Source organism: Varroa jacobsoni, unplaced genomic scaffold, assembly GCF_002532875.2.
Source record: "Varroa jacobsoni isolate VJ856 unplaced genomic scaffold, vjacob_1.0 scaffold_28, whole genome shotgun sequence".
Taxonomy (NCBI): Eukaryota; Metazoa; Arthropoda; class Arachnida; order Mesostigmata; family Varroidae; genus Varroa; species Varroa jacobsoni.
The window spans coordinates 2,540-11,713 of NW_019212930.1; the positions used below are offsets into that span (position 1 = coordinate 2,540).

The 9,174-nt window shown below is 40.0% G+C and overlaps 1 long non-coding RNA gene across 1 annotated transcript; it reads left to right on the top strand.

The window, feature by feature from the left end:
* The first annotated feature begins 807 nt into the window (after positions 1-807).
* On the top strand, positions 808-7,108 carry LOC111259005 (uncharacterized). The gene is made up of 3 exons (XR_015310407.1): positions 808-1,642; positions 4,912-5,368; positions 6,251-7,108. It is a non-coding gene; the product is annotated as an uncharacterized LOC111259005 (long non-coding RNA).
* Positions 7,109-9,174: the final 2,066 nt, after the last annotated feature.

Genomic DNA, 9,174 nt, shown 5'->3' on the forward strand with positions numbered 1-9,174 from the left:
TTTGCCATATATTTTAGCTGCCGGCCTCCTCAAAGCCAATTTCAACGAATGTTCTACGTTAGAAAAATCGCTAAACTTTCATGGCCTTTTTCCCTTTAGGGCAGGAGTTTTTCTCTATTCAAGCTCTTACCCACGCATTTCTAATAATCACTTGAAAAAATCAAAAACAATCTACTAGAAATATATTTTGTCCAGATTATACAACAGACTAACGCAGTGAACGTCTCGTCAAATGAACTAGAGGAAATCGCTTTAGACACACGGCCGAAGAACGGTTTCGTATGAATTTATGTCTGTATAGTTACTACAGTACTGGTCTCTCTTAGCGAAGCGTTATTCTTTTCTAAACAACATGCGCGTTTTTCTAGCGGCTCTGTTTTGTCGAATTCTGTCACTTGGTACGTACAGCGGTTACAGTTACTATGGCTGTGAGAGGACAGCGGTATGCTATTATCCAGTAGTGTCCAACATTTACATCAGAGTTGATTAGCACCACAGGAAAACTTAGGGTTCACCGTAAAGCGTTGCCTGGTTGAATGAAAAAAGTATTGGCGATCATCCGACGATCGTATTGTGCGTCACCGAGCGTACATCGAGTACGTATGTGCTTTACCAGCGTCTTGCTTAAAATCTACTATATATTTTTATTCATCATGTAAGCAATGGGTGCGAATGCTTATTTGAATTTTATCTTATCAACCTCTTACTCTCAACTTTATTGTACTACGATGGGACTGAGGTTACGAGGCTGACTCAGCAATTAATATTCTGCGCTCCAGATAACATTGCTCGTGCGAGACCTAGATTACACTCGGAATCAGAAGGCATTGTTCTATGATTGCTGTTACTTAGCGCTTAAATCGAGAATATGAGAACGGTCATGTAGATTCGATTTATTTAAGAGTAAGCGCTCTGACTTTTAAGTTTGAAGTTTAGGTAAGGACTTTTTTTTAGCAATATCGTAGGCGAAGGTGTCAAAATAAATGTTCCAGGGCTTTGAAGCCCAGCACTGTCTAAAAGCATAGTTTTAGAGGGCCAATCAAAAGCACGAACCGAAGTGTGTTTACATCCAGTTTCGAACCTAGACGATTTTAAAAATTTGGGGTCACATGTTACCACTGCACCTTCACGATGACCGATTCGTCGAGACTGATGTTTCAAGCTTAACGGCGTTGATATGGCCGTTAGACACTCTTTTAGGCGACTGGCTCCCCGCACGCACCAGAATGTATTTTAAACTTTTACGTGTTCCTTAGTTTAGTCGGCAAAACACGGTACCGCTGCACCATCAACAGATTTATTGAAGTTTCGTTTCCTTAATTGCCCTATGCTATGGAATGAAACAATAATATAGCTATATTTTGAAGACGACCTATTCGTATGCGGCAGTTGCACGTGAATGCGAAATTCATTGATAATTAAACACGGCTTGTAGCTAGCAATGCGATTTTATAACGTAAATTAACGTACATATTATGTATTACAGGTTATTGCACGTACATGTACTATACATGGAGTAAACTGAGAGACCTTAATTGGAAAAGTTGCTTGTCTTTTTTAAGGCCGCCGTTTTCAAGCAGGACAGGGCTCGTTTGTCACGGTGCCATACAGTATAATGATGTGCGTTCGTAAACTGTATATGGTGGGTTACGGATTTTGTTTGGTTACAGAGCCTGCCTAAACATTCGAATTACTGAAATTAAAGTAATTAAACAGGTGAAATTTGATGAATATTCGTATCGAGAGTATAAGTTGATTGGCTGTCATGAAAAAATTTGGGAAACAAACGTTTCCATTAGTCACTTCTCAAAGTAGATGGTCCTATATTTCGAAAGTGAGAGTGCCACTCAAATCTGTCTAGAAATGGTTAAAATACTGAGCAAGGAGGCCTTCAGCGAAACGAATATTGCAGTTACTTCAAAAACGGAAATTAAACGGTTGTAACACAAGAAACAGGACCCAAATAATTAATTGATGTGTACTACCTAAGTTTTTAAGTAAAGCAAAGCATGAACAATGCGCGTCCTTTTAGCTCGAAGCACATGCTCGAAATAGCAAACGAACAAGAATAGCTTCACCAGGAACTAAGTCCCGCGGAAATAGTAACAAGTGTGGTATACTCAGGCATCATTTGAGCGACTGCTGTCACTGATTAACCCGTCCCGAGAAAATCGTTAGAAGCTTCAGTGATCACAGTAACTTGCGTTCTCGTTTGAGGTGCTGAAATGTAATCACCTTCATTTTGGCCCGCGATCTCTTCCTTTGACCGCATTAGTAATGAACTGTTGTTTCGCTGAAGGCCTTTTCGTCCACTGTTTTCACAAATCTTCAATGAAATTCACCACCAAAACTGATATAAGCGTTGATTTTCAGCGCCAGACGATATTTTTGTTTCTAGACTGACTGTTGCGGTCATAGATAGCCCATATATTATAGTCGTGCATAACTTAGTGCAAAAAATGTATCAGTCTTTTGCTAACAGCGCATTTGAAAATTACTCAAAAAGCAATCAAATAGTTAAAACTGGATCCGCATGGGTGCATTGCAATGTCTTCTTGGATACATTACTGCATTTAAGCTTTTCTTCTAGACCACACGTGCTTGTCCACATTTTAGACATTTACAAAGAAAAAAAACTAGAAATATTCAGTTTACTTTGTGTGTTTACCCTGCAATACTTACGTGACCGAAGAAAATTAACTACTATAAAATTAAGGCATATGATAAAACAGCTAAACCGGCAAGAAAGCGGCCACAGTAGAACACATGGATAATGTTCTTAATTTTGGGATCGAAACCGTTATCAATATTAAAACTCATAGAGAATTCATTGAAAAAACGTACAACTTTCATTTAAGGGCTGCTGACTTCCAAAAATTCAAAATAAATAAATTGGCTTGGTCTCTGTGCTGTTTCGATTATTAGGACGGTCTTCAAGCATCATATGAATCACTGTAGATTGTAGTAGGCTGCGTTGCCTTGCGGTGTCCTGCCTGTGACTTATTTTAAGTCACAGGCAGGACAGGAGTGATAAACTCCATCCTGTATATATATAGTACACAAGTTACACAAGTGGAGGTCTAATAGTGCAGATAGTAGTGATGGCGAATGTCAGAGTGGAGCTTGTGACTTTACCATTGGCTAAGTGTGGGGAATTTAACAAGTCCTGGTAAGTTGTAGTTACGTAAATGAATTTCTGATGCCAATATCACAGACAAAATTCTCGCAGCTGTCATGCCAAGTAAACGGTAATTTAAACGAAGTGTATACTTCAATGTGCACGGTTCCGTACCTGCTTATGCCATGGACTGTTTAGTAAGTATCTTTGTAATCTGTTCGCTAGCATTTTTATTCGGAGGGCCGAAATAGATCTTTCAGCTGCTTACTTGCCGTTATTAGCTGTTAATACTCCATTAACGACTTTTCTAAGCTCCATTTCGTAATCTCTTGCCAAGGGAAAAAAATTAATGCTATAGTAAAAAAAAAGTCATCCAGGTTGCGTGAATTGGATTTTACTGCACAGAGCTGAAACCCGTCAGCGCTAAACGATCAAATCACTACAGGCTTTACCTGCGAGGAGGCAGGAACAATTTCCAATACAGTTTAAACTAGGCCTATGAGGATATTCGCACTGGCCAAGGCAGTTGCGAAATGAGCTGGTAATTATGACGAGATAAAGCATTATATGCAATGATAACAACCCTCTAGTGTCCTAGCTATTCTGTCACTGTAGTTATGATGCTGCATTAAACAGTGGAGATATCGTTAATGCGGTATTATCATATTTAAATTAAGCAAAGGAAAACTCTGCTGATTAGAAGAGTCCACAAGCATAAACACGGACAAGTGCTTGTATGATGTTGCGTTATGGTTAGCACAATGGCCTGTTTCATTAGCACAAGCACCCCGTTTTCATCACAGTCAATTTGTTTTCTACATCGTGTTTGTACGTAAACATGGGACAGTTGCCGTCCGTTTGAAGAGGTTCTTGTTATTGCATTGTTCGACCTCTGCGTATTTTCTTCGTTCTCCTTTTCTGTCTTTCCACCATTCAGTTTTTCTTGAACGCATGTGTGTATATCTTTTCCTGGTGGCGTGATATATTGTCGTTGTGTGTTTATCGTACAATCGTCGAGCCGGCTCAATCTATACGAGGTGCTTCCGCGCGCATCATCACCGATATTCATCCACTCACCCGTCCAGCAGGAGGTACAGTCAGTGCCATTTACTGTTGCTACTCAATACTGCTCCTTTTAACGGTGATTACGTGTGCGTGCCAAGTATTTCCGTCACCACTGTCTCCGCCTCCTCCATCCAAGGGAACTTGCTGCCACTAGTAGCCAGGCTGATGGTGTACTTTCTAATTCAATTGGCTACGAAAGTGTGGATGAACTCGTCACTCTTGAAAAAATGTGTATCATTTGTTTGGCGCATGGTCGCATGCAAGCTCTTGGGCCGATACAGTTTTAGATATATTTTGTTATTTGCATTGCAGTTTTATGTACTTGTTACTACTTTATTCATTCATAATGCCAACATAAATGGAAATACTCGAAACTCTTGTACGCCGCCAATGTTGCTGGAATGCTAATTATTATTGACGTTGGATCGTGTATGACGTTGATACCATTGTGATTACAATAGTCATCGTTGATGCAGGTGCACGCACATAATAACATCGATTGGGCTTTGGTATAAGCATCTCCTGTTTTTTTTTTTTCTCTAGAATGTAGATGACTTTTTGATCCGACTGGCTGAACTGGAAGGCTACTGCTGCTGCCATCATTACTCTATAGGGCTTGTCAGTTTTTCTCTTGCTGCTCTGTTATGACTAAAATGACTCGTTGGCTTGTTTGTGTTTGATCCTGTGCTTGGCTGCGTGCGTGTGTCCTGCTGCTGTGGCCGCCGCAGCGCCGATGACGTCAAGAGAATCACATTGGTGATGCTGGTGTTTGTGCCACCGTCGTCATCGTCATCAGCAGCGGGAACACCAACGGCTGCGGAGGCTGCCGTGTCGTCGGTCGAACGAACGGACGAGCGTTTAGCGTCAACTGCGATGAAACGGAGCGACCGAACAACGACGGTCGACGTTGTCGTTCTGCAGACAGATTAACAGTGGTTGGTTGGTTGGTTGGTTGGTTGGTTGGTTGGTTGATCGCTTGATCGGTCGTTCGATCTGTCAATCGATCGATCGGCGAGGGCGGCGCAGGGTAGCAGCATTTGTAATAGGCTATGGCGTATACCACCGTTGCCACCCTTTGCAATAACAACGTCGTCGTCGTCGTAAGGCGCGCTTTTGCCGAACCGTTTGTATTGGCCGGAAACTGCAGCTGCAGTCACACTAAAGAAAAAGACATTTAGACCAATGGTTAGAGAACTGCTGTTTGCTCCATTAAGTTAGCTACGATCCTATCAATACGCTAAGTTATAGTTATCGAAAAAACGAGCTTTTATCGATAGCGGCCGACCGCCTCGTCTCAAAAGCAGAATGTGTTATTTTTGCTTTTGTTTAGTATTGCAGCTTCATTCCTTGTCTTCATTAGCACATAAAAACCCATATAAAAAAGTGGGTTAAAATCAACCGTTTGTGTATTGCAATACTAAATGTTATCTACACTATCTAATAATTAGTACAGAGTAAGTCTTGTTAGTTACAGTGTTGAATCACGTGCGAGCAATATGTCAAGTATATATACACAGACTTCGACCTGTTTCACATACGCATAGATTCATATACTTAATATAATTCACCAGTTAATATACCGATATTAGTACCCGGTCTGAATAATTAGGAAAGCGCATTTTTTATGGACCTAATCCGAGTCATCTTCAAATTCCAAGCTTATTATAAGTGATTTAGGTTCCATTTAGATTCCTAGGCCAATTTTACGTCTTGAGGTAGCATTACTAACTAGAGGGAAGCTTAAATCGATGTATGCCTGCAAGAGCTAGGCTAGTTGAAAAGCTTTTTGCGATGAACTCTGTATTCTATCGCAGTTCTTTAACCCGGAATCAAGGGGCTTGAAAAATCGACCTTTTAAAATCGCTACATTCAAGATAAAAGCCTTGTTTTAAATCGGTCAATCTGTCAGGTACCCCTTTGTGTTTTTTTTGATTAGAGCCAAAATCGTTGCCCTGAGCCACGTTCCGGATTTAGCAGGATGTGTGATAATTACGTTATATTGTTGAAATTGTAACGTTTGGCCTCAACTAATCACCGTCATAGCTACTATCTCCAACAACGTTACAGATCTGAAGAAGCAAACAATCAGGTGCAAACGGACGCAAGCAGGACTGTGCTGTGAATCGTCAAAGCGTCTCGAACACTTGGACCAATTGTTGTATCACCATTCCCGCCGTCGTTGTCGCGCCATAACGACTTAGTTACAGCAATGTAGAAACTATCTAAAATGATGAGAGGGATGAGCTAAAAAAAGACGGAATAGCGGTTCGGCCATCGCGAACATTTTAACGCTACTTTATAACTTGTAGCTTTATTGGTCTTACATTTTACGGAGTTTGGTTTATGTACCGCAATCTGCAAGTCCACAAGATCAACAGGGATACATGCTTTCCAATAAAGAACGCATAAATAATAAGGAAGTGTAAGAGAGAACTGAAGTACAGGCGGGGACTAACCGTAATATATCTACACAAATTACACGTAAAATTGGAATAACCGTAAATCGATCTGACGTTTTACAGTACAGACTTTCCCTAATGCACCCATTAGCTTTGCGCCTTTATTTTGTCCACAGCACGTTTGTGGCCTGACCATTCATTGCGTTTCGCAGGCAAAGTGTTAAGCGCATCGAGTATGTAACATTATGAATAGATATGTAAAGTTGATTAACGTACAATAGGATATTGGCCAGTTACCTTGGTATACTGTTGGACATATGAATGCATCAAGTAACTTCAGGGCTTGATTATGTTTATGGCACTGCAATCATCTCGGCCGTTTGCATGCTCCACGCTGTATCTGAATGACGGAATAAATACGTCCGAATTCGATAGTGCGCCTCTTGACAATTGTTCTTTAAACGTTGAAGTTGTGAGACATTGTGATTAAAGCTGAACTGAAGCATTTCCACATTTTACTATGTAACTTCATGTATTCATTCCAATTTGAGTTACAGCTTCGGCACCGCAAAACGAGAAACATTTTATGCCACATTTCTTCGGCGAAAAGGTTTAATGACAATTCATATTGAACTCTTAATATAGATTCAAAAGGAGTATAATAGATACGCATGGCATACTTAACAACCTAATTAATCTTAACCGAACTATTACTGGGTCGTGCCACTACGGTACTTGGGTGGTCACGCAGACTGGCTTCTACCTATTTTTGGGTCAAAAAAAACAGTAACTCGAGTCCGCGTCGATTGCGTACGCATAAAATTTCCCATTGGTTCCCCCACTTAAAACTCCCAAACCCAACTCGATGCGTATATCCGACCATTTTTCCAATTGCTAAAAAACGTTTGAACCCTACAATGGGAGTGTATAGATATCAGCTCCGTTGTTTTTCTCTGTCGTCTTGCAGTTTTTTGCCAGGTTCTTCCTGGGCTTAAAGAAGAGGATAAAACCCCAGTGGGCTAGATCTGGTGAACATGGGGGTTCAAGAAACACAGGTGTCAAGTTCTATGCTAAAAACGAGATGTAGAACGACAGAGCTCACAGGTTTTATCTAGTTTCGATATATTTTAAGTAATGCAATACTTTTAATATATTTTTGTAGTACTTAGTGGCACTAGAACCGCATAACTGATCAACGAAAATGGCGATAACGAGAGATTGTTTTGGGCCTGCACCTTGAGGTCGTTTTCTGTATTGGCTATTTTTGAAGCGATGTGTAGACCTAATCTTTCTCTCTCTTATGTACTTGTCTCTCTATCTGTAAATGTGGGGGTAGCGATATACTCAACGGGGAGAGGTTTTGATTAAATCAACTTTTGTATACCATATGAAATATTTTTATTTCATTTCAACAAAAGCTTGATAAAGCTATTAAGGAACAAACTGCTGGAACGATAATTACTGAAGCCGTACCTATTATACTGTAAAGGACAGTAGTCTTTTTGGTAATTATCCAGTATTTGTTTTCAGCAAGTTGCGAAAAATATTAATAAAAATCACCTACGTATTCTTTTCTTTTGAGGGATTGGCCTGTAAGTATATGTTTTCAAACATCTTCTGCTTACAAAAAAAACCCTGTATCCTAGTGGTTATTTTGAACTAACAAATGGTGCTATTTAATCTATTCTGACAACTTAGGTTAGCTCTGATCTTTGCAGTGTGCTAAATTATTAAATAGTTATTAAGAACACACGCGCTTTTATCGATCATAGCGGCCGTCTTGCTTGAAAAAATAAATACTGGTAAAAAAAACGTACTATGATTTGTGCCGCTAAAGGGCTTTATTGAATGAGTAGTTTTTGTACTTCGTTATATTATTTCAGCTCTCCTCTTCGTTTTCACTGGCACATACGGTAAGCTTGGCTTTTGAAGACGATGAGAGGTGAGGGATTGCGGGTAATTGGTTTTTTATATGACTTATATGACAAGTGGATGCGATGTCATCTATTTGTATTACGGTATCGAAATGGCTGGAATAAATACGCCATCTATGTCCTCCGAGTGACCAGGTGTCAAGTAAGCTTCGTGGTTTCTCTCACCTTTCTCAAAATCGACATCGATGAAAATAAACGAAGTAGCTTTGGACAGTGTTTCGTGTTTACACTCATTCTAAAACTACGCCCTTCACATCCTTGGTTCGCCTTTCTTATCCTAATTAATAGATAGAAATCTAGTAGTTGATTGTGTTGTAGGTCGGTCCAGCTGTGCTCAGGTCCTGTGTTCCGTTGTGTTCAGCTTATAAAGTTTTATGTCCGCCACGTCCTATTCAACGTTTTGTATGGCAAGTCAATTAGAATAGTGACCTCCAATCTTGTTGCCATACGGTTTCAAGAGTAAGCGTCTGCACACACACTGGTATCTTTCGCCACATTTATTACAGTAATTTTAGTATTTGTAACCTCATATATACCTCCTATCCCGTATAACCTCGTATACCGTTTTGAGGCCCCACACTTATCCTACTGATTGTAACAAATTCGAGCTGTCGGTAATAATAATAATAATAGTACAACATGCAAGGGTTTATTTATA